The sequence below is a fragment of the Balearica regulorum genome, chromosome 3 (assembly GCF_011004875.1).
Source record: "Balearica regulorum gibbericeps isolate bBalReg1 chromosome 3, bBalReg1.pri, whole genome shotgun sequence".
NCBI lineage: Eukaryota > Metazoa > Chordata > Aves > Gruiformes > Gruidae > Balearica > Balearica regulorum.
Window position 1 is genome coordinate 16,710,687 of NC_046186.1, and position 26,279 is coordinate 16,736,965.

The following is a 26,279-nucleotide window of genomic DNA, read 5'->3' on the forward strand; positions in this document are numbered from 1 at the left end:
GTTCACTTCAGAGCTTTTTGTTTTCTTACAACAAAACCGAAAAAAAAACCCAAACCACCAAACCCTGCTTCTCCCAAGTCTCCTCCTGACAAGCCAGTTTTGCTGAAGAAGTCTCCCTTGTTGGCTGAGGACTTGAGCCAGCAGGCCTTTGGGAACCAACATGGGCCGCTGCTCCTTCATGGAGCTTCACATGGCTTTCTGCAGACACAAGAAACTCACTCCTGCAAAGCTAATCCTTCTTACGCTGTGTAATAGCTGCATGATGCCAAGAGTGTTGAAGCTCCAACACTTGGGGTAAGCAAGGAAGCCCGACCACGTCAGCTTCTAACAATCCTCAGCTCTGCAGGTACTGGATTTGCCTTCAGCAGATATGAAGTACCTGCAGTTCCTCTATCGTGACAGAAAAGGAGCTAAAAAAAGCAAACAGAGGAGAAAACAACTATGGTTTAAAGAATCCTCTGAACTGAGCCACAGCTGAGCTCACACGCAAACAGATTTGGGTTTCACAGACAAGCAGCAACGATAGGAAAGGAATTAAGTAAACAGCCATTTGCCAAATATAACTTTCTAAAGCGGTTTGTCAGAAAATGGCAACTTCGGTGGAGTGAAGCAATAGGATGGAACGGACATTCTCACAGCATCACGTTTTTATTTAGAGATGACAAATAAGAAAAAAAATAAATATATCTTGCAGATGGCCTGTCTCCGAGTGGCCCTGATAAAAGCCTCTGCGCCCTGACTTCGGGCCAGCCACATTCCATCTCCAACTGCACAGCCTGCAGAAGCATTAGCAGTAATTAAGAAGAGCCAGCAGTAGTGATAAACCAGAGCTCTCAAAGAAATACGTACTGTGCTGATACGGATTATTTTTTTCCTTCACTTTTTGGTGGACTAACATGGTGCGCTCCTTATAAAGACAATTTCCAAGCACTTCACAGTTGTTCCTCCATCCTTGACTCGCTGAATCCCAGACGAGACCCTCAGCATCACTTATCTCAGCAGCTCTCCAGGACGGTGCCAAGGACTTCACGTGTGGCCACCATGCAGACACTGCTCTTCCAAATCGCCGCACAAGTGCCCAAAGTGCAAAAGTTTGCCGTGATCTCACAAGAAGTGTTGAAAACCACTGATCTAGTCCAATACTTCTTGCTTCAAAGAACTTCTCCAAGAATTCCTGCATCCAGTCACCACCCATTTGGCCTACACGTTTTCAGAAGATATGCAACCCTGACCTAAAAGCCTGCAGAGGATGGAGAACCCACCATAACCTGAAACAATTTGCTCCAAACAGTGATGTTTTTCCACCGTTAAGCAGGCATATAGTGCAGAGCTTTTGGGGAGAGGTGGGATAAGGGAATTTGATCATTTTGTGTCACCTGTCTCGTCATACCATTTATAGCTCAGCGCTCACTTGTGCGGTTCACTGAAAGATTAGTTGGCTCGTTCAGGCAGGCAAGGGTAGACCCTTAAGACGGTTAAGTGATTTGGGGCAGGATGATCATCTGTCTCTGCCCTGCCCACAATTAACTGTTGCATGGCCCTCGTCCGTGCAAAGGCTGAGCTCTCCCCGGGCAGTGAGCCAAGCGGAGGGGCAGAGCTCCTTCCAGCATGACCGGGAGCATCCCTCCTCCCTCAGCTTCCAGGGGTTTAAAGAAAGTTGGCACAAAGGCAGTTCATCCCATCAACGCTCCTGGATCCTGCTCATTCCACCTAAAGTTTAGTGTTTCAAATAGTAGGCAAATTAAGCAACAAAGCCTTGCAGTAAGCTAATAAAAATTGTGTTGTGTGTCTAAGCTCAGATGGTTCTAAAGAGCATGACAAACTTAAAACAGCCTGCAAATTTCTACAGTTAAATGGTTCTTGGTGTTACAAAAGGTCAGCCATCTGTTCAAATGTTCCTGTTATAGTTAATTTAACTTTTCTTCTTCCACTCTCCTCTCCTGACTCAGGCATACTCCCCAGGAAGAAGAAAACCTGGCTGAAGTCTCTGCAGTTAGACAGCTCTCCTCGTCCACAAAGAACTGCCCACAGAAAACATGTTTATGGTTAAGACAGACCATGGAAGCAAAGAAGAAAAGAAAAGTGGTGGAAAGAAGCAGTATGTTATCCAGGTCTTACAGGACAGCCAAATCCTGCAGAGAGCTGGGACTGCAGGTGATGCTCAGAAGAGAACATTTCGGGTTCTGAAAGCTGCGCTCAATGTCCCCGACATGGCAGGAGACCTCCAGCCCATCCTTCCCAACCTCTGCTGGGTCTTGCAGCGCTCCTAGAAAAACTAGGAGTATTAGAACATCCAACTTCAAACTGTCATCATCTCATGACATAGAGGGCTTCAAAGTGAAATGTGACTGTTCACAATGGATTTCACATACATTTCTAATGGAACTGTTTGATTTTAAAAAGTAATAATTAAAAAAAAAATTAAAAATCAGTCTGGAGTTACTCAGCAAGCAAGGCCAACCCGAGGCTGAAACTGAGCCAACCAATTGGTTGGCCTTCTGCAACTTCCAAACGTTCCTGAAATGCCTCTTCAAGGAATCGACCAACACACTTCAGATCACAGGTAGCCCTTCTCTATCAGGATATCTCTGGCATGAAGGAAAAGGCAATGCACGCATCTTTACACCTCCAGCTTTAGGCTGGGAATGATGGCTTCAAAGGAGACAAAGCAACATGCTGCTTTATTGTGCATCATTTTAAACCAGCAGGAGTTGGAACAGGTTTTGATGGAGATATTTGGATAAAATTCTGTATAACAGAGCCGCTGTGCAGAACTACCTGCTGGGTTAAACACAGCCGAGTTTGGATGGAGAAAAGTGCCCCCCATACTCGCTTGGAAACCCATCTAGGAACAGGTGTGAATCCTTGGTATCGCAGGTGGCTTAATTCAGGGGAGTAACAGTGAATGAATTATCCAGGAACACTGCCATTCATTATTTTCTAACACCTCCAGCTTAAAAACTAGCAAACACTTAGCACCCTGACCTTTGGAATGAATGTAAAAGCAGTGCTACAGCACCAAAACAAAACATTTTCCTGTTTTTTCAAAGTCAATAGAACCTGTATTATTTGAAGAATGGTAGCCTAAGGGAATCTGCTTCACTGCAAAACTGTTTAGGCAGCTGCCATTAGTTTAAAAGCCCATTTTTGTTTAATGACTGCAGTTTCGCATTCTCCCAATGCCATGCATCATAACTGTCATCCCTAAACCCTAGATTTATGAAAGCATCCAGCAGCATCATTGTACTCAGGGGTCTGCTGACATTCCCATTACTAAACCACTTCTTGCAGGTTTTTGACTTGCCTTTAGGCAGAACGAACGCTGGATTCTCCGTGGGTGCTGTCACTGAGGGGGATGCTGCTCCACTGCCCTGCGGTGTCTGGGACTCCAGGCAGAGCCATCGCCACCCCCAACCAGGGCATCTCACGTAGCACACGAGGATGAAGGGAGAAGGATGCTTGAGAGGCAATGAGAAATAAAATCGAACTTTTATATTTGTTTAGCTAGAAATAGAGGGAACAACTCCCTTGCCATCACAGGAAGGGATGGAGACCATGGTAAAGGCCCACCGTCCTCCTGGGTCACACTTCATCCAAGGTGCAGAGAAAGGATGCAGCTGAAGGGGAACGCAACCACAGAGCTGGTACATGTCTGGAAATAGCTTAAGAACCAGATAGCCTGGAAAACCGAACCATTTTCCTTAGAAAACCAGCTTAAAGCTTTGAAAGCATACTGATTCAAGAGGACAATCTGAAGTAATTTCCCAGGTACTCTACAAAATTCAATATTTAGTACCTTCCTGCTTTGAAATGTCTTTTGTACCTGCTATCATCTCTCAATCCTCCATTCAGATGCCATTTTGCAGGTAAATTCATCTCCCACTATCTTTATAGTGGTGAATGGGCACCATTCAATCCTCTTACCTGACTCTAAGTGAGGAGCAGAGTTTGTCAAATATATTTGGTCAAACTTATAACAAAAACCTCAACCAAAACCAAAGCAAAACAAAAGGAAAAAGCTCTTTTCCTCAGATTCAAAATGTTTCGAAAGTATATGCAAATTCAGGGGAGGTACTCCTAATATATTCCAAAACCAATCTGCTCAAGGTTTTGAATCCTGAAGGTTTTATTTTCATACTCTTATATTAACATATCTATTGTGCTCTAAAGTGTTAACGTATTTCTTCATAATTTGGAGAGAAGGTATTTTAACCTAGAAAAAGACTTAAAAACAAATTGCCTTAGTGATTCCAATATAAATAATCAGAACTAGATAATCAACTGTTCTGACATACAGGTGGTAATGGTACCCAACAAACAACAAAACATGATACACACCCTTAATGATCTATGCCTTAACACTGATGTGTCATGAAATAATCTATTGATGGTGAATCCCTAAAATTAACTTTCTCGCACAAATTACAAAAATTAACATATTTCCTAAATTATTTTTTCCTGGCATTTCATTGAGAACGTCAAATTACATTCCCCTTGAAATTCAATGAAGACCACATATTATTTTTTCTGCGAAATGAAAATTCTGTAGGTGAATCCACTTCAGTTTTACTGTAGCAGACTCACTGCATTTTGTGACCATGCCCCATTTGCTGGTGAAATCAGAGTCAAGATGACTAATTCTCAGGCTTTAGGGTGTAAGACAGAGAGTGAGCACCTAGCAAAGAAAATCCCTCTCACCCCTCCAAAGTAATGGAGATACCATCTGAGATCTACAGCCCAGTCCTGTTCCAGCTCCCCAATCCCGTCTGCATGAGACGAGAGGAGCGTTCAGCTGGAAGGGACCTGCAACGATCATCTAGTCCAACTGCAGATCCTGATGCTTCATCCCAGGAAACAGCAACACGGGTCTGATGGCCACATCTGCTTCCCCTGGTGATGCAAGTGTCTCTCTGGAAGGAACTAGTTGGGATTTTGATTGCTAAGAGACAAGATTTTCTGGTAACCCAAGGGTAGTATTTATAAATACTGAATGCTTAGGGAGAAGGAAACAAAACTGCCTGGCTTAGCTCAGACCCTCTTTGCTCACACAAAAACCAGCTTGTACCCCACTAACCCCACCAATGCTCCACTGGAACTTCACCAGAACACTGTGCACGAGGAGGAGGGAAATGCCTGGACGTGACAGCAGATGTAGATGCAACACTTGGTGGTGTCAGGAAGATAAAAAAAAACAACACAAACAAAAAACCCCCAAAAAGCCCCAAACCAAGCCCCCCAAACCAAGCTGCTAACAAAGCAATGGAGCCCAAGCCCCTGGCCGCAGCAGGAATGTAGCAATGAGGCTGCAGCAAAATGCTCAGACCTGTAAGTCTGCAAGTAACTGCTTAGCTAGTTAAATGGTTAACTTTGCTATCAAAACACTTAAATACAGCTAAAACACGCATCAAGCCTAAAAAGGAGTACAATGAATAGGGGGTGTTGTTCTTTTAAAAAGACAAACATATTAGATGGGTGAAAACCCTCAAAATAGGATGGGTTTTTCAGCCTTCACTTGAAAAAACCTTTTAATTAACATTCAGAAAATTTTCCCTGCCTTCAAGCCTGGCTATTCTGAAACCCAGCATGCATCCCACATAAAAATTATTTGCATATTTTATTATGGCAAAATTGACAATTTACATTCATCTACCCTAAGTGGTGTAACGGAGATCAGTCTTCACCAGCTGATTTCCATACCTAACTCAACAGCCCGTGGTCAGCAGGGAACAACAGGACTGAAAGCCTTTTCAAGAAGCCAGCTGCAGTGCTGCACTGGCAAACCTACAGCATCTTCTCACCCCTTCCAGTGGACGTGCTGTGCTGCCCATGCCGAACTGTGAAGCATCCAGCCACTACCACTGGCTTTTTTTCTGTGTAACGTAGAAATCAAGTAGTTATTGAAAGTTATTCTGCATTCCTGATAATTAAAGAGAAAGCTGCAAAAATTTGCATGGTTACTTGTCTGTTTGATTTCAAATGAAGGCCTGAAGGAGACAGAAACACATTGTTTAGTAGGCTGAGGCCTCGTGTGTCTTTGTTTGTGTTCACACTCTCACAACTGGGGACCACACTTGAGACAGCCACAACAGTTCGTGGTAGCATTTCCCAGGGCTTGCCTGCTACTTTTCTACCAGGATCCTGGTGCCTTTGGGTGCCACGAGCCAATTAGAACAATTAAGCTGCTTGCCAACTAGGCTGCCCAGGGATGCAGAGCCCAGGAGGATGCTGCAGGCATGTGCATACTAGCGTTGAGCTGCTCCACCACCATCAACCATCACCTGTCCTCCCAAACGCCGACGAAGGCCAGAAAGATGCCCAGAAACTCCCCAGAAGAGACGATGCCACATCCCCTGCTCCGCAGCAGCCCCCATCCCATCAAACCCTGGGGGTGGGAAGTTTGGAGGTGGGCAATGTCCTTCCTACTATGCTCCCCAGAAAGGGGGCTGCAGCCAAACTGCCTGTGGGAAGTGATCCCTGACCCAGTCCAACTCTTCCAGGCCATCCCTAAAGCACCAAAGCAACGTTGTGAAGCCATTTTTGCACCCACAGCTAGAACCAAACCACGGTGACTTTCAGCAGTAGCTCCTCGCTAACTCTGCAAACCCCGAGACCTGTCTCAAAGCAAACTAATTTTGATCAACTTCAGAGCGTGAATATTTGTCTCATTTGAGAGAAAAATCACGCCTCACTTCTCATTGCATTCTCTTTCCAAGAAAGGCCATGCTTTTTTTTTTTTTCCCCTTCCCCTCTGGAAACACAATGGCTGGCAGTCCGTCCGATGCACTGGGATCCAGCCGGACAGACATGCTGTCCATAGATAGCTCTGATTGCACCCCTCAGCCAACCTCAGCCCCAGGGTGTACATTTATTTTGGCTTTAGCAGGGCACCAAGCTGCTGCAGGGTGATAAGGAGGAGAGGAGCAAGGAAAGGATTCACACCAAATTACCGCAGCATTTTTTAATTAAGAGGGGTGGGGCCTGATATAAAAACAGCAGAGTGATGCGAGTGCTGGTATGATGTCCATGGGAGGGCTCATTTGCTTGAATTAGACAACCCTGCGAGGGCTCAGATGGATGAAACCAACTGCATCCCCTCGGTGGTTGCCCAGGTAGCTCCACCAAGCATCCCCAAACCCGCTCACCCTCTTACACCAAAGCTTCTCCCAGCAAGTACAAAGTCCTCAACCATAAGCCAAGGCACCCTCTTATTTTATTCCAAGCCTGGCCAACACGATGGAAGTCACATGAAAATTAAAAATTTAACAACTCACTGTGGAGGAAAGGGGTGTGGGGGGGAAGTGTTGAGCTCATGACTAACCTTTGCAGCTCTTGCTATGGACAGGATTTGTACAGCCATGTTGATTTTTCTATAAAAATAGTAAATCGTATTACCCCCATGCTGCAAGACCAAAGATTCACAATGATACCTTAATACAGCTTAAATAAAAATAGCACTACCTGAGTCAATCTGAGCATGATAATGCTTCGTAATCCCACACTATTAGAGGATGAACAGTTGTATAGCAGTGAATCAACATGAGACACTTGCATTAGGAGACACTCCTTTTTTGTGCTATATAGCAACATCTATACAAAATGTAGAAGGCAGGTGGTGTTTGTAGGAGGCACAATACACAACAGGGAAAACAGGGCTATTACAGAATATTCCAAATTTGGTACCCCACTACTTCCAGCTTGGAAATCTTGGCTAATAGCTTACATTTTTAAAAGCAAAGCCTGCTTTTAAATTTTCCCCATCACAGTAAAGAATTAATGAAAAAGTCTGAATTTTAGAAGTTTTTGAAAAGTGGGCAATCCCGAAGCCTGTGTGCATCCAGGCAGAAGATTCATTCATAAAAATAAACATAGATGAATAGCAGTGTTGCACATTCTGCTTTTTGTTTTTCTTAATATCCTTGAATGAGCAAACAGCGTATATGGAAAGGAAACATGTAATACAACAAAGAAAATCTTAAACAGTGAAAATACTAATAAAACCTATTTATAAAAAAAAAAACCAAAACGTAGAAGTCAAAGACTCAAATAGCAATTTTTAAAGGTGGTAAGGATGAAAAAAGCAAGCTTTGATTAGTGACACATTAAACCCCGTAATAAATTCTTCTTAATTACTTCATTACATAAGCCACTCACACAAGGTACTTCATTTGCTATTGTGCTCCCCATTTGTTCTTTTTTAAGACGCACTTGACAATTAATTGCACTTTTTTTTTTTTTGCTGCGATATAGTCGTATGTATAGCAGACATCTGGCCCTCGCAGCTTCCTCCAGAGGGTTTTATCAGACTGTGGGGAAAGATAACAACACTGCCAGGTCTCCCTTTCCCCAACAGGATCTGAATCCTCAAACCAGTGAGTTTTCCAAGGCTGCAGTGCAGAGGATGCCCAGGGAAAGGGGAAAACAGCCTCAAATTCCCCCTTGTCTTGCCTGCTTCCTCCTCCCCCTCCCTGGCTCTGCTGCGGGTTTTTCCTCCCCGCAGAGCCCAGATGCTCACCGGGAAGGTGACCCCATGGGGCCCTGGATATGGGGACACAGATGGGCTGTGGGGAAGGCAGGGAGATGCCGGCAGGGACAGCAGAGGAGGAGCCGTGCCAGGAGGCACCGAGACTCAGGGATGAGGGCATCCTGGTGGAGATGGCCCCGGAGCCAGGCCATGGGGAGGTACCCACGGCCTCACTCTCAGCACAAGAGTATTTCCAAAAACACCCCAGCACCAATGGCAAGAGCATCCACTGATTTCAATGCCAAGCCACAGGTGGTCCTGAGGCACCTCCAGAAGCCCAACCCTCCAGTACTCCATGCCACCATCTTTCCCTCGAAAACAAAGGTTGCAGAGGTTTCAGCTCTGCTTACAGTTTAAAAACAATATGTTTCTCCAAGTCAATTTGGTAGGACAGATCTGTCAGTCTCTGGCTGCAAAAAGTTTCACTTCAAAACTCAAGTAATGGATGGTGCAGCGATGCAAGCTAGTGCTGGCCCGGAGGAGCAAGGAGCCCCATTTCAGCTGCAGAGCCCCACATCCGTGCAAGCAACAGGCAGTCTCTGCTGTTGTTCACACCATTTCATGCCCTGTCCTCTGCCTCCCTTGGCCGCAGGGCACAGCTACTTGCGCACTCCTCTGAAACAGCACAGAGGCTACAGTGACACCACTGCTGCGGCCCCACCACATCGCACCTGGGACCGAGACAGCCCTCACACCCACACAGAATCATAGAATGGTTTGGGTTGGAAGGGACCTTAAAGACCATCTAGTTCCAACCCCCCTGCCGTGGGCAGGGACACCCTCCACTAGACCACATTGCCCAAAGCCCCATCCAACCTGGTCTTGAACACTTCCAGGGATGGGGCATCCACAAGTTCTCTGGGCAACCTGTTCCAGTACCTCATCACCCTCACAGTAAAGAATTTCTTTCTAACATCTAATCTAAATGTACCCTCCTTCAGCTTAAACCCATTACCCCTGGTCCTGTCACTACACTCCCTGATCAAGAGTCCCTCACCATCTTTCCTGTAGGCCCCTTCAGGTACTGGAAGGCTGCAATAAGGTCTCCCCGGAGCCTTCTCTTCTCCAGGCTGAACAAGCCCAACTCTCTCAGCCTGTCCTCACAGGAGAGGTGCTCCAGCCCTCAGATCATCTTCATGGCCCTCCTCTGGACTTGCTCCAACAGCTCAAACATCACACCTCCAACCTCCTGGCACAAGCACCCTAGCAGCACCTCGAAACATGCCGAGGCACGAGAGCCCCAGCACAGGTACGGATTTGGCCAGGGTGGCCCCGACGTGGGTGCATCTCCCATCATGTATCTGGCTCCCCGGTCTCCACTGCTCAGAGCTGCTTATGTGCTTACAGGCAGGAACACGGGTAAGCAGCTTGCTCCATCAGAGCCCACGGTACCCCGTCAGGAGAGCACTCAAGTGCCTGTTCCCCCCTTCCCCAGACAGCACCTTCACCTCCAGGTGTGCTCAGCTGGGGTAAAATTTGAGCTACTTTCAGGCACTTACATATTTTCTTTCATGATGCTACACTTTGCTCTGAAGCCACCCATGTGCCGCTGGCCACGCATTACATTTTGGAAAATGCCCAGCTGGCTCAGCACTGGTCTGCCTTCAAGTCTGTCTCTTACTATACGTTAAATATGAACCGACATAGCCAGACCACTGTAAGGCTCCATACAGAAACTGTTACACCCTGGAGGCGTACCTTCATACTGGTACGGATCATCTAAATTCCCAAAGTGGAATAAAGGACACACCTGAATTTGAGAAGGCAAGGAGGAATATAGACCATTAAGCAGCAAAAATGCAATGTATAAACACCTGACGCCTGTAAATTCTGCTTGCAAAAATGCAGCGGGAACCAGAGTTTCCCTAAAAGACCGCAGGACATTCATGCTTTTGAAAGCACTACCCAAAGGGACTACCTACTACTAAAACATTAGCTCTGGCAAGCACAGTCTGGAGTATTAACAATTTTTTTTTTTACTTATAACCTACTCAGGTGTTACCTGTAAAAACAGGAAAAGAAAATCCAATTGTAAATACAATTTAAACTGACAATTTATAATTGCCTGGCCTTTACACACATGGTATTACAGTCACCGACCCCATCCTCCCCTCTGCCCTCAGGAAAAGAGAGCTTGATTCATCTTTCAACATCTCGAAAAGATCAACTGATGATTCAGGTCCCAATATAGCAGTTATCAGTACAAACTGTGTGCAGGTTTCTCATCCAGATCCAATCGTAGCTGTGGGGCTGGGGGAGAGGAAGGGTTCATAAGCTATTACTCACAAGAACATTTTGGCAGAAGGCACACAGGATTCATAATTTGGCCATATAAGACTCATGGTTTTCGGACCTAAGCCTTAGTCAGAACCACCGTCTGGGGTTAAATTAGCTCCCCTTATACAGAAAACATGGGTAACAGTTTATTAAGTAGGGGATGTTTTCATCAATGAAAGATGTAATTGCTGACAAATACATTTAAGGGGCATTAAAGACGACCCTTATAAATGTTAAATAAGCATTTTCTGGCCAAAATGAACATACATTTAAGGCGGACACAAGCACAGTACAACACACCAAACCCCAGCATCCTCCCCTGTCCCAACAAGAAACGAGCGCAGATGGCTACATTTCAGCTGTACGGACACTTCAGATCAACCTGGGACCATCTGTATCAAAAGGCACCTTATCTATGGAAAATACATTGGTTTGGAAGATGGAGAAGTCCATTAAATGTTTGGGACATTCAACTGTAGTTTATTAGTCAGTCTGAACACACAAGAGCTCTAATAGCTTGTATCCTGTGCACTAGGGAAATGCAACTAAAGAATAAACTTCCTGAGCAATTAATGGGTAATGATATAATTTGGTTAATCTCATTGGAAAGAAATCTAGAATTGAAAGAGGAAACCCAGTACGTATTTCTCTAGAAACAATGAAAACAAACAGCAAAGGGTGCTACAGAGCAGAGTCCCAGCTGGCATTCGCCGGAAGAGATCGGCTCCACCAGAGGAAAAGAAATTGCACTGATTTACCTCTGCGTAAGAGGTGGCTCTCTGGCTGCAACGCCACAACATCGGCATTTCTTAGCAATCTTACTCTCCTTCAGCTCTTTACCGATTTAATGTTTCGCTTACTTACAAATAAGGACTTAATGAAGTGCAAACAAATGAAATACATGTAAGTCTTGGATGCAGGCAGGACAAAATCAGTCACACGCAGCAGAGATTAGCACCAGTTATGCACGTCATTTAACCCTCTGGAAGTTGCATTCCTTCAGATTAACACAGATGGTCAGAACAGAAGGAAAAAAATATAAATAAGGTTGCTCTCTGAACAGAAAACACTTTGCCCCACTGGACAACATTGGTTTTTAGTAAAAAATACAGTGTAATTTGTACAGATTTTCCCTAAAGTCAAATATTTTTTAAAATATAACATCTATTTCACTAATCAAGTCTCAGAAAATTCTTTCTAGTGCAAAGGTAAAGCTAAACATTTTGATGTTAAACCTTTACTCAAAGATTAGCCCTGCCAGCTCTAAAATTAAAGCATGTCACAGGCTCAGCAAACACAAACTTCTGTGCCCAATGTAGAACAAAAGTCAACATTTGTATTTTGTATTACTAATTTAATTTTTCTATTACTAATTTAAAGAGTGCCTTGAAAGGAGCACGCTCTGGGAAGTACTCACCACCTATCTTGGAACCTCTTCAGAGAAAGTCCACGGGGCTCAATTGCCTGGAGGAGAAGACAAAAACCAAACATGTTTTACATTACAGCTTTCTTCGAAGCGACAACCTTCCCACTTTTTGGCCGCCCCTATAAAACACAATTTTCCCAGCTGAAAAAGAAATCAGAATTAGTCTAAACATGCAAAAACTCCACTCCAGTTCTTACACTACACTGACAAACAACTTTGTTGCCTGCATTTGCATTTTATTATTTGTTGTGGAATAGAAAACAGCTCCCATGTTGAAAAAGGTACAGATTTCTCTCAAATTCAGACAGCAAATTCTTCTGGTGTTCAAAAATGTGGTGAAAGCACCCTGCCTACTTTAATATTATTTTTTTTAAAGTCACCTTTCAAAATAAGCAAGTATCAAGTTTAGATTCAGAAGGTTTGCTTGGCTTATACCTCAAAATATTACTATGCCAAGAACTAAAAACAGGAAAAAAAAGAAATAAAATATGATGGAGCCAGTTTCAAGTCTTCTGGAGCCATTAAGCATTGCTCTGAAAGGTTAGAAATCACTTCTCTTTCCATTGAGCGTGCTTCTTGAGGAAGCACGAGTATAATTGCATCCCTTCAGCATCTGCCAGCTGTGAATCCTGAGGGTTCATCAGCACTTAAGGAGTCACAGATGAGAGCACCAGGACTGAGCTCACCTGCTCCTGCAATTCCTAATCTCTCAAAGTCTGTGGATTAGAAAATTGAAAAACCAATTCCACCCTCTCATTGAGCCTTCCATGATTTTCCCCATGGCTGAGGCCAGGCACGGCTGGGAAGTAATCATCTCCTCCAGCCCAATGTCTCCAGTTCCACCATGCGAGCTTCTTTCCTGCCAGACCCTTGTCTGACCCAGTAACCCCACAACCTCTGCAAACAAAATCCCACCAGGTTTGGGACCCTACTCCCAGGCGCCTCCAGCCTACCCCTAACATACACATCTGGTCTGCCCAACGCAAAACCCCAGCCACAGGGATCCCAGACATTACCAAAGCCTCCCAACAGCCTCCTTCAACACTTCACTGTCCCTACAAGCAGGGGTTTCTTCCTGTCATGATACCATTCAAACTCTTTACCGCTTGCCCTAACCCTCACAGATATGAGGCAGAGGTTCCACATTTCTCCTCTCACAGCAGTCTTCTAGACACTGCAAACCCGTTGCCAACCCTTCGCCTTCTCTCCAGACCAAACACCCTACTCCTTCCCATCTTTCCTCTTGAGTTCTGTTCAGTTCCCTGCTGGCATCTCTCATTTTCTCCACATCTTCCCCCAGACGCAGTGCCCCACGCTGGCTCCAGTACTTCAGGGATGCCAAAGCACCAGGAGATCCAACACGGGACGCAGCAAGTCCATCCTCCTGTTTATGGACGACTGTGTCTGCTGCTGTTGGGGCAGGATGATACTGACAAAGTGGTGTGTGACCCACCACAATCCCAAGCTGCAACCCCACTGCAAGCATACGTTAATGCCTCTGGGTGTGAATGATGGACTGTCCAAATTAATTTTCTGGTTTTTTTCAAAGCTATTTGAAAATCTAATCCCTCCTCCCAAGTGCTTGTAACCTCCCCTAGTTTGGTGCTACCTGTTGAGTCTGAACCAGTATTTTATCAAATGTATCAATTACAATGACCGAAACCACAAGGTCCACCTCTGGAAATGCCCACCAAGTACTTCTTCTGAACTTCACAAAATACTGGAGCTAAGCCTGGATATATAATACTGGAGCATGGTTACACCGTCTACAAGGCAAAAGTTTCACCAAAATTTCTTCTCCCTAGCTTCCTTCTGAGAATATCAAAACAGTGCCAAAAACCTAACTAGTATTGAAGTACATCATATAATCTGTTCTTCTATCCACGAGAGCTGTTACCCTGCTGTAGAAGGAAATTAGGATGTCTGACATGATTTGTTCCAGACTAATCCATGCTAACTGTTACTCAGAAGCACCCAGAAGATGCCCAGGTGGGAAATAAGTTATTAACTTTCAGGAAAATACTGTAATAAAAGTCAGATTGACTGTACTGCAATTCCATCTCCTTTTAAAAAAAATTTAGCACTATATTTTTTGCTTTTCCATTGTTATGGAAACCTCACAAATTCCCCACAGGTTTTCAGAAATAATCACCCAGAAGAAATTGAAAAGAACTGAAGTTAAGTAGCCAGCTGAAATCCATCTCCTTCTACAAATCATGAGAATGAGACAAGTGTCACGGAGGTGAGGTCAGGGCATCTCACCCTGCAGTGGGGTCACCAGCCACCTCCTGCAGGTGCCCTCTCCCCTGATGGTGCTGGTTGACCAGCTTTTACCAACCTTGCCACACGCATCCTCCCAACATCTGGGGGGTTGTTTTAAACAAACCCTTCCCTAAGGCCTAGAGGACCTGGAAGAAAAAAAATAAAGAAAAAGAGAAAAACCTCTAAGTGAGTGGTCCCTAAATGATTCTTTTCCTATTTTATCCTGGTCAGTGCAGATGTTAACTACATCAGCCTTCTGCTCACAGGAAGATCCAAGACTCCATGAAATTTTCTATTACTCTTGAGATCCCCAGGCAGGCACTCACAAATGTTGCATCCTGGCAGCAATGCAAGTATTTAAACAAGTCATTTTAGCTTCAACATCTTTTTAGGGAGAAAACCTGATATCCTCATGTTATACAGGGTTGGATGGTATCTCTCCAAGCTGCCAACCCAATGAAACCTAATGGAAAGGCAAGGTAAGGATTCAACCTGGTCAATGGCAAAATAGGAAACACAACCCAGAAACTCTTCTGATTTCTCTTCTGTGCTGCTGGTACACATCTGTTGGGCCTTCCCAATTCAACGAACCTTACAGAATACTGTAAGATTATTTGGCCATATTTATACGTTCAAAATAAATGGCATGTCCCAGTCCTTGGCTAGATTTTGGCATTCCAAAAGACTTTTGGGAAAAAAAAAAAAATATGGCTACTTAAATTCTTATAATTATTCAAAACCTTTGCTCCAACCTGATGGAGTAGAGTGTAACCGGACAGCACACGTTAATTTCTATGTTAACAGCACATGAGGTATTTAAATCCATTGCCAATTAAAAGTTAGGTATAATTGCATTAGCAGAAGCAACTTATGGCAGAAATTCAATTACACAGCAGAATTAAAGGAAGAGATGTCAGTAACTTTTGGAGGCTGGGCAGGAAAAGGCAAGTGCATTAATCTACTATTTTCAGAGCTGCTAGCAAAAACCTTAAGGAAGAAACTGCTCCAAAGAGTCATTTGTAAAGATCCTCCTTATAAAAAGAGCTTCACTGATGGACCAGAGAAACCAAGGTGACAAATGTTTTTTTTCAGACCATGCTTTGACCTGTCTGGCAGGGGTGAAACTCCCTCCCAACACATCACCCACCCTCACCTCCCTTCCCTGCTCTGCCACATCCCACAGTGCCCTCGGACCCGCCTTAGCTAGCACCAAAACCATTACAGACATCTTTATTTTTCTTTTGTCTGGTTTTCAAAAGTGATTTTAACCCCATGCCTTTGCTTCGAGTCATAGACATAATATATTAAGTAGATTTCTTTCTACATGATGGAGAAGCCTCAAGTGTTGTGGGCGCTTTTCTTCCTTTAATAGCCACTATTTTACCCTGCCCTCTTCTAGCCTTCATTTGTTCCCCTTTGGCTGATACTATCCCCGATCAATCTCGATGCTGATTACCGATAAGGCCCTCCCACACCTCCAAGGTTCAGCTTTCATAACTGCATTAAGACAAATCAATACTCCTATTAACGTTGCTATGTTTGTGGATGGTGTGACCTGCCTGCAAACACCGCATGCAGCAGTGGAGATAACTCCCAGCACTACATGAAGGCTCTGCTCTCCCTTATTTGCAATTTCTTTTTCAACTAGACTCTTGCTATTGTTATAAAAATATGTTGGGTTTTTTTCTTGCAAATGCAAACTGGTGAGGGCTTGGAGGACATACAGTTTTGCAGTCCACTTTACACGTGGGTAGCAATAGTCCATGGACAGCCAAGAAACTAATTGTCCTGTCACTTGCTATGCAGTTGGACTAGATGATCGTTGTAGGTCCCTTCCAACTGAACTATTCTAATTTTCCTTCAGTCCCCCTCAGCCAGCCAGCTCATCACCCACCTGCACCTCACCTCTGGCTGTTGCACTTCTACACATGCTTGTGGATGCATCCCGACTGCACTCGTGCTGGCTGACAAACTGCTCTGGAGTGTGTCCACCCAACCCGTCCTCCATAGCACAGTCTCTCCCCACTCACCTCTTGCCTCCTTCCACCTCCTCACCTTTCACACCAGGCCCTTTTACAGTGTGTGTAAGCCATCACACTTGGAGCCCACCCAGCAGCTCTGAGAGGTCCCACCTCCACATATAATTCAACCCACAGTGCAAGGAAACTGTCAGAGGACTCTATCCTCCGTGTTTGTTTTCTTTGAGGCCCCTACATCCCAGAAGAGGAGTTGGTCAGTTCACCCTGTCCATCAAAGGACTGTCACTACTCAAGATCACTGCCAACCTGCCTAAGTCCCAGGGATACTTACACTACTTGGTGCAGCTCGGAGAGCCCAGATGCCACCAGAGCCCAGTGCAGGCTCATTTCCCTCAACTCCTGGGTAGGTTTTCTAGCCCACACTGAGGTCCAGGGTGCTACAACTTGAGATTGAGATGCTGGCTATGTAAAAGCTAATCAAGTGTTCTCCCAATATCCTGCTACGGCTGCAGTGCAGATACGCCTCAGTCTGAGCATCCCCTGAGGGGCTGGTACTGCTGAGAGACATTTCTGTTGTGTCAACACAATAAACTGCTGCCCCTCCTTTCTCTGCCTCAGATGCTGCTAGTGGCACCTCTCCCTGTACCATTTCACCTAAGAAACGTGCTTGCAACACCCCTAGAAATGTATTATAATCCAAACACTGCGATGGGAAACTAATGTACGGAGACCTTATAGCCTCCCCAGGAACACGTCAGGAGGCACACAGTTAGGTCAGAGATTGAATCTCAGAATCACACATTGGTAGGGGTTGGAAGGGACCTCTGGAGATCATCTAGTCCAACCCCCTGCTAAAGCAGGATCACCTAGAGCAGGTTGCACAGGATTGCGTCCAGGTGGGTTTTGAATATCTCCAGAGAAGGAGATTCCACAACTTCTCTGGGCAGCCTGTTCCAGTGCTCGGTCACCCTCAGAGTGAAGTTTTTCTTCATATTGAGATGGAACTGCCTGTGTTCCAGTTGGTGCCCATTGACCCTTGTCCTGGCACTGTGCATCACTGAAGAGTCCAGTCCCTTCCTCTAGACATCCACCCTTTAGATACTTATAATGTCGCTCCCTCGAGTCCCAGGCCACCAGCCAAGGCACAGGTACATCAGCTCTGGTAGCAGACAGGAGATACACCCTATACCTGCTGTCACCACGACCGTAACAACAGTGAATCTCATCTCGAACACATCAAACTGGACACATGCAGCGAGATGGTCACACAGCCCAAAAACTGTTGATGAAAGTTCCCAGCAGTCACCGTAGCAAAGCACCACTTCTCACAGGGCAGACGGTAACCAGGCGGCTGCCAGAGCATGAAGGAAACACCAAACACTGACAGTATCAGGAAACGGCAACAGGGAGGAGTTCAAAACATTCCTCGGAGGCCGTGTTTGCTTATTTGGAGCACCTCCTGACTGAACAGACTCCCAGGCTACTTTGATTTCTCATGCTGTAAAGCAGCCTGCATTTTCAGAAGGTGTCCAACTCCTGCCAGCTCTCTGCCTTCAAGCCTTCTCCCTGTGCAGTTTATTTGGACAACTTTCCAACACAAATTTTTGCAACCTGAAGCCTGTTGCAGCATCACCAGTACCTACACCTGCTCACAAAGCCACTGTGACACTACTTGGTGAATTTAACCTGTAACAGCGAGGTGAAATGCAAAGCCAGGTCCACCTCTCAGCAGAGAGGACAGAACAAATAATGGTGGATATTGTACCACTACAAAAAAAAAAAAATTAGAACAGAGAGAGTGGGGCTGCTGGGTGTTGCGAGGATGGTGGTGTAATCTCTGCCCTGGCAGAAGGTTGTTTTCCTTCGGTTTCCCTCAGCACTCAGGTCTATCAGGTAAGTCAACAAGTCCTGAGTGTACCACAAGATGTTTACCTGGGTGCTTAAATGTAAATTCTCCAGGTGAGTAAGAGACCTATGTCTCTCTCTGGAAGACTGTGACTTGTGCTCTTACCCTAGCAGGAATGCCAAGCCTTAGCTGTGTGACATCAGCATTGGGCTCACTGGAGTCACAGAAATCCTATCAAATGAACGCATCTATCCCCTCAATTTTTACTTTGGGATTTTAGGACACACTCCATGCTGCCCCGCACATCTCCATTGCACGTCTGCTGTGCTGGAGCACTCTTTACAGCACAGAAACACTTGGAGTACAATCTGAAAAGTCTGGACCTAAATTAATAGATTAATTCTGCAGTGAGTAACTGTTGTTTCACATCTCCAAAAACGCCACTCTGAGCATCCCCGAAGGTTTATTTATTGAACACAGGTGCAATGCAGTGGTTAAACCATTGACTGAAGAACAGCCTGAAGCGTGCGGTACAAGAATCTTATCTCTGGCTGATGCTATCGTAACACAAACAGTTATCCCTGCCAGATTCAGGGGAGCAACAGGGAAACCAACGGAAACCAAAATAATCCTGTGCAAAGGAGAAACTTGCATGCCAACAAGGCTTACCATGAAATACATCATGGCCTACACCACCACAGATTCATCTCTGTGGAGGCAGATGCAATTCCCTGGCTTTAGAGTTTTGCTCACTTCAACCCACAGCTGCAGATTGCATTTCTGCAATGTCGGTTTTGACCCCAGTCCCTCCTGCTAACAGACCCTCTCACAAGTTGGCCAATGACCTTTGGCTACTGAGGATGACCATGCTGTGATGCCCCTCTTCAGAGGGTGAGGAAGCTCTACAAACATCTCCTCTGCCCAATTCAATGAGTAATTAGTATCTGCAGTCCTTAAAACAGTTATACACAAGCAAAGCTATTTGGTTTATTAAACACACCCCAAACTTGGGTTCCACAAAAGCAACTAAAATGAAACCACAACAGGGTAAGGAAGCTTTACAAATTCAAGGGTAAGCAAAGGCTTTTTCAGGACAGCACTAGGACTAAGACTAGAAGCCAAGCTAGGTAAGTTGACGTTATCACAGAATTGATTGCCAGAGTAGGCTGTATAAACTCGCTGCACTAAATTCCCCTAGAAGTTGCATGCACATGAAAGAAGAAAGGAAGGTACAGAAATTCAAAGACTCTGCCGACTAAATGCATTACATTTTATTTAATCTAATTTAAAGTGTCAGAACAAGATGAATTATTTTCACTTAAATATTTTTCTCTTGCTGAATTGCAGGGCTGTTTTGTTGGTGGTTTTTTTTTCCGAAAAGACTATTGACAAATGCCACGTACTGCCTGGTCTGACTTGCACACAAGAGATCAGGCTACAGTTAAAAAGGATACAGGCAGTTGGGGACAGAACACTGCCAGTTATCACAGAATCATAGAATGGTTTGGGCTGGAAGGGACCTCAAAAATCATCTAGTTCCAACCCCCCTGTCATGAGCAGGGACACCCTCCACTAGACCAGGTTGCCCAAAGCCCCATCCAACCTGGTCTTGAACACTTCCAGGGGTGGGGCAGCCAGAACTGTTCCAGTATGGCAACCTGTTCCAGTACCTCACCACTCTAATAGTAAAGAATTTCTTCTTAATATCTAAAGTAAATCTACCCTCTATTTATTTCCTCTTTTAAACTTTTTCCCCAATACAATTAACTAAATTATGTCATTACACATTCATTGTCCAGGAAGTTTCTCTCTTCCCCTTTTTAGCCTCCTTTTCAGTTGCATTTCCCTGCTTCACAGGATGCTCTAAACTAAACATTACATTCAAGTTACACAATAAAGATTCAGGAGGGATGGTGTGAATAAGGTAGGTCATGGGAAGGGAGGTATCTGCTAAAATAAGATTTGCTAAGCAGATACATCGGGCATAGTGTCGACTGCCTTTAATAAAAGGAGATTGCAAATTTGTATCTACAATAGCAGGTGGAGGGATGTAACAGAGCAGTACATGTAATAGTTTAAAAACTTTCCAAGGACTGAAAGAAGCCTGAATTTATTAAAAAAAAAAAAAAAAATTACATTGATAAATGCTGTTATGGCACGGCTGAGGTGCCTCATATAACCTTAACCATCTCTGCATATTGAGGCTCTTTTATGCTACATAAAACCACAGATTCCCTGCACTCTCCAGCTATGGATTATGCAACTGAGTTTAAATTGAGTTTATCACAAACTAGTGCTCCTGGGCAGGTCATTCATTGGTTTAAAAAATTTACACATTCTCATCTTTATAATTACAAGGGAAAAAAACCACCTTGAAAGCAAAGCAAAAACCAGATGCACCAGTGTCTTGTTAACCTCCAGAGAACTGGAAAAGTAGCGTTAAGAGCAAAACTTCCTGCACACGTCAATCACTCCATTAGAGACCATAAAATATCAACCTCAGGTGACAATGTTTTTTCCAGGAGACTGATGGTCTTCCCTGCTCGGCCAGGACAGGCTGCCGCTTCCCTGCAGGCAGCCCTCCAGCACCCGGCAGCTTACCTTGTCACGGGCTGTCCCGGCACAACCGGGGGACGTGGAGATGGGGTTCAGCCAGACGGGTGAACCCCTCCTCAGGAGCCGCAGGGACTTTCAGGTGACAGCACTGGAAGCCCCCTCCTCTTTGTACCTGGTGGGAGCCACGACCTGTGTGAAACCAGGCACCTGGAGAAGACTGATGGGCGACCACCTTGAAGTCTACACTTTGGGATCTGTCACAATTGCTACTCCAGTTAGGGATTTTTTCCCTCTCTTTCCGCTGACTGACATTAAGAAAAGTTGTGGCCAAGCTTACGTTTAAATGGAGGCTGATAACGGAAAGCAGGAGCGTGGCATCTCCATGGCCTGACATGGACATTATGGTGAGCTGGGGGAGGAGAGGAGACAAGCGGTGGCAAATGAGCACCCTGCGAACCCCGCGTGGCACCAACCACAGCCTCTGGCCAGAGCCGCAGAACCCAGCACAGGGATGTCACAAACGCTGCCACAGAGGTGGCAGCCAGCCCCGAGGAGCTCAGCCTGTGGCACCCCTCTGCCGTCTTCCCCGGGTCACAGACCGCCCAAACAGCGGGCAAGAAACAGCGAGTGTGCTCGCGTGGAAAGAGGGAGGCACAACGCCATACCCCTCGTGATATTTAAAAGCCACTGATGGTTGTCTTTCTGTCTAATGACTGTTACACCAGGAGGCACGCTCGTTACAAGCCCCTGAGCAGGCATTAATATTCAATAGCAGCTCAGCCTTTCACATGTGCAGAGCTCAAGAATAATCAAACTTCCCCCAAAATGTTTTTGCAATGCATTCATGAAACTGAGCAAGCATTGCAGAACATTTTTGCTAGAAACATGCCTCCCCACCAAGTATAAAAAGTCATCAAGCCCATTAATGAGGCATACAAGACCCCAGCACCAGCCACGGGCACCAAGCATCTGAAAGCAAAGCTATCGGTTCGTAACAGATTGCCTTGCTTAAGGAACAGGACTTCTGGAAAGCTGCAGCACACACCTTGCAAACAACCTGCCAACAGTCCCTGTTGGGGGTGATGAAAGACACGGGTAAAAACCAGGAGATCCGAGAGAGGAGAAATGACGGCGCAACTGAGAAGGTCAGATCTGGCAAACCCCACATGCAGCAAGCCATTTTCTCTGAAGAGAGACCCCCTCCTGCAACAGGCACAGGGATTGCTTCGGTTCTCTGCTCTGGAGGATCCAGCAGTACCTTGGCAGGCATCAGCAATGAGATTTTCTTCTACAAAGATCCTCTCCTCCTCCCGGCCGGGCAGGGAGACATTTCTGTAGTCACACATTCCACCTCCTGCAACTGCAGGCTGCTTTGCAGGGTCCAGCCACGGCTGTTCACAATCTGAGGAGGACAAAGGCAGACTCTCTGCTCCTTTGCAAAGTGCCACCAGGGTCAGGAGGTTTCCCGTGGGGACAAGCCTGGCTGGGCAAGTCAGCCTGCAGGTTCAGGGCATCCTTAAGGAGATGGGGGAAGAGGACTAGAGGATGAATTAAAAAATGAAGAATAGCTTTCCCTCACTTTGCATATCTCCTGAGAAAAACACAGCTCTTAGTAACAGAGCTTTAGGGCTAGATTTAGGAACAAATTTCATTTTAAGAAGCATGACATGAATGGAACAGAAAGTTGTGGCTGGAGTCTACAGAGCTCATTCTCATTTGCTTTCAGACCACTACCACAGCTCCAATTACCTTCAGCTGGAATGAAATCCAATTTCCATTTTAAAAAAAAAAAAAGAAAAAAATCTTCTGACAAATCTTCTGACAACCCCAGAAGAGCCCCTGACTGGCCCAGGCAGAGCTGCTGCATGGAGGAGCACAGCACCCCCAGGTTCACACTGTGCTCCCCGGGGGTGACAGGCATGTGCGCAGTGACCAAACTCCTGTCCCCACAACCTGAGAAGGAGCTACAGCCATCACTGAGGGTACAACACCCAGCAAACCACCCCCCCAGCCAATGAGTTACCAACAGCAAAGGAGCCGACTGAGATGAAAAGGTCTCCCACAACTGATTTCAGTGGGTTTGCTCCACGTCAAACCTAAGCCAAGGGGAATCATTGGCCATGGGATTTGGGTGAATCAGGCTCTTTACACCAGGGACAGCCTTGGCCAGCCACCCTCCACTGGATGTAACCATCCAGGCTTCACTGCACAAAGCCAGGAGAGAGGCTGGACACAGGCACATGCTCATTCCCATTTAAATGGTTCTGGCTTTCAGAGACTGATCACAAAAAGGTGACTGTCAATTACCTGCATTTCCAACCCCCATTTTATTTTGCATAAACACTTCCTTTAATAAACTCTTCCCCACAGGAGCATCCGTTTTCTGGAAAGCCCCCCAGAATCCCTCTGAAGCAAAGCTGATATGCATGAGATCAAGAGCAATAAAACTGAGCCCACCCAAAATCAAAGCAGTGTCTAATCACAGAGGGCCTTTCATACTGAGTCCACTTTCTTCTCCCCTCTCCCCCGTACAGCAACTCCAGCTCCTTCAGTAGAAGAGCTTTAGGAGGACAGATACTGGGGAGGGGAGACAGAGAGGCGACACGAGACACAAGGGTATTGACTACTGGAGAAGAAACTTGAAGTGGAAACTGGAAGGAACAGCAGAAGCCCCGGCTTGTTCCAGGACACTGCTTTGACCACTCTGCAGAGGACTACGAAAGGTAGATAGAGATATCCACCAGCCAGGCAGCTCCCGCCCAGCCTGTGCTCCCAAGCCCAGGTTTCAAGCTGCTGCCTTCCCTTCAGTTTTCAAGCATCTTCTAACATACTTAACAGATGTTGCTTCTGGGCCCCTTCCTAAGCACCGCAAAGTATGCCTGCTTTCTTCTGAACACACATTTTGTAGTTAGAGTCAGTGCTGATGGTTATGCATCCACAATGCCCTCCCTTGTAACTCCCACTCCCCTCTCACGCGCGTGCAGCTCTCATTGTCCAGCCCCAAGCTGTCCTCCAAAGGAAAATTTACTTCTCCCAGATAAATTGTTTTAAGAAATACAAAGTGATGTCTTTGGAGAAACACCATTTACCTGCTAAAAAAAATATAAATAAAAGCTTCCATAAAGAGAAAAAGGAAAGGATGCCCCACAAATGTTAACGAGCTTTGGCGGCAGCTCTCTGCAGCATGACCAAAAGCAGCAAGCTTTCTCCCCTCACACCATGGGCGAACCGCCAAGAACAGAGAGCATCCTGCACACAGTGCCCTTTAGAAAGAAAAAAAAAAAAAAAACCCTGAAAAAAATTCCTGCTACCTCTGAGCAAGGAAAAGCATCCCTTCTGCATAGATACGCTAGCCTGCGCGGAACAGAGGTGAATGAGAAGTGTGGCGAGGAAGGCTCGCAGCATGCCCGCACGCTGGCTCCCGGCCCCCCGAAGGCATTTCTTTTCCTCCCACCGCCGCCACCCCCGCCTATTCTAAAATGACTTTGCACGAGCCACGTGCCAACTCTCAAGCATCGGCAAGATATATTTCCACATCCCATGCCCAAGCTATGCCATCCATCACATGCTTGTATTTTCAAGAAATTACAAGAATTTGGGGTTTGCACACCAGAACGTACACACACGCCCTCCCTCTCCTCAGAGCACTCAGTATGAAACGCTTCTTGCACTTCCACTGGTGGGAAATACGTTCCCAATGCTGGCACGCTGCATGGTTGGGGAATCAAAAACAAACCCTTTTGCCACTCTGACTAGTCCACCGGTTAATTCATTACGATAAAGCCATTGTCCAAAACAAAAACATAATTTAATTGCTAAACCAGCTGCCCAAGTTTAGCTGTTGCTCTTGGCAAGCGTGTCAGGATTTCAGTACGGCTGGTTTTCAGCGAGCATCTCTGCAGGTGCAAGCCATGCCTTCTACCCTCGACTTCTCCAGCTGTCCCTATCACCCAAATCCAGTATTTTCCAACCCAACTGGATATTTAAAGGGGCACCATCAGCTCAGAACACCTCTCTGAATAGGTTAAGATTACAGCAACTGAAATACGAGCAAGCACCCTTTTTCTCCAGTTGTTTAACATGCATTTATCCAGCTGCACCCTTTCCCTTTTAGGCAGCATGATCTCCCTTCAAAAGAGGGCAGAAAAAGAAAAGGCTAAAACATATTTGTAGAAGTCACCAAAAAATTGCCAGAAGGTCTTGAAGGCTGGTGCATGAACTGTACGTAACTATAGTTACGTCTTACGTTTGTTGCTGGTTTGTTTTTTGGGATTTTTTTTCCCCCAGCCAGATTCAAGTAGACGGTGATGCTTGATGTAGGCAGTTCGATCATCAGGGAACATGCAGTGTGCAAAAGAAGAGAAAAGCTGACCAGGGTGTAACTGGCATCTTTTGTACTGAATGCTGTTGGCATGGGTTTCTACAGTATCTCAACTAACATAGATCACCAGGGAGAATTCCTTAAGTTACTTGCTGCTTTCTTTGACTTTAAAAAGATATACACCTAGAGGACAAGAAACACTGGAAAAGTCAAAATACCGCTGCCATCTCTTCCACCCTTGTTATTCACAAGTACCTACAAACCTCCTGTGTGAATTATAAGCAGCATTTCTTAATTAAGGCATATTTCATGCAGTACAGTCCAAAAGAACTGCAATATGAGATGGATCTGCGCCCCCCCCAGCTCCTGCCTTCTAACATCAGCGCAATCAGTGCAGAACAATGCATAATTCATCCCGCAGTTGATCCTATGGGTCTCCCAGTCATTAAGGAACATAACACCGAACTGCCAGAAAGGTCACATTTCCAGGAGGTTCAGCTCAAGAACTGAAAGGCTCAGGGAGGTAAGGTAAGGAGCTCCTTCATGGAGTATTTGCCCCCGTTGTTTAAGGATTCGCAATGACTTTGCTATCAGAGCGTGACAACAGGCAGAAGATATTTATCTGGGGAAGTCAAGAAATGCAGAAATCAACGGGTTAATAAGCAGGTTAGCAAAACACAACCTACCCATGAAAGCTTTTATACAGCAAAAGGCTGATGAAGATAATTGTTTGCATTTGTTATAAACTTAGGATGGTAGAGGAACAACGGAATACTCAGGATTTTTGGAATAACAGAAATTTCAGGCATTGATTTAAAACATTTTCTGCTCATTAAAAACCAACAATTTTGCAAGAGCAAATCCTTGCAGTATCCATGGGTAGGATCCCACACAATACAGTAATACAGTCAATATGAGCTAAGATACATCACCTCGTGCCAAAAGAAATTTAACTTCAGTCCGAGTTAAGCTCCATGAAGATACTGAAGTTGGACACAAACTATTTTCAAATACAGACAACGAACAAAGAAACTGATCCCACATGCAGACGTTATGGAAAGCATCCTAGGAAAATTAGGAAAAGAACATTT

At 45.4% G+C, this 26,279-nt stretch overlaps 1 protein-coding gene across 3 annotated transcripts in view; it reads right to left on the reverse strand.

Annotated features, from left to right (window-relative positions):
- The window catches only part of HPCAL1 (hippocalcin like 1), a 67,082-nt gene that overhangs the window by 37,734 nt on the left and 3,069 nt on the right, over window positions 1-26,279 (reverse strand). For 2 of the 3 annotated variants that reach the window (XM_075750624.1, XM_075750626.1), the window contains exon 2: window positions 12,216-12,262. The exons of the other annotated variant lie outside the window; for it this stretch is intronic. The gene's annotated coding sequence lies outside the window, so the exon portion shown is untranslated. The remainder of the gene's footprint in view (window positions 1-12,215; window positions 12,263-26,279) is intronic. 3 annotated transcript variants of the gene reach the window in all.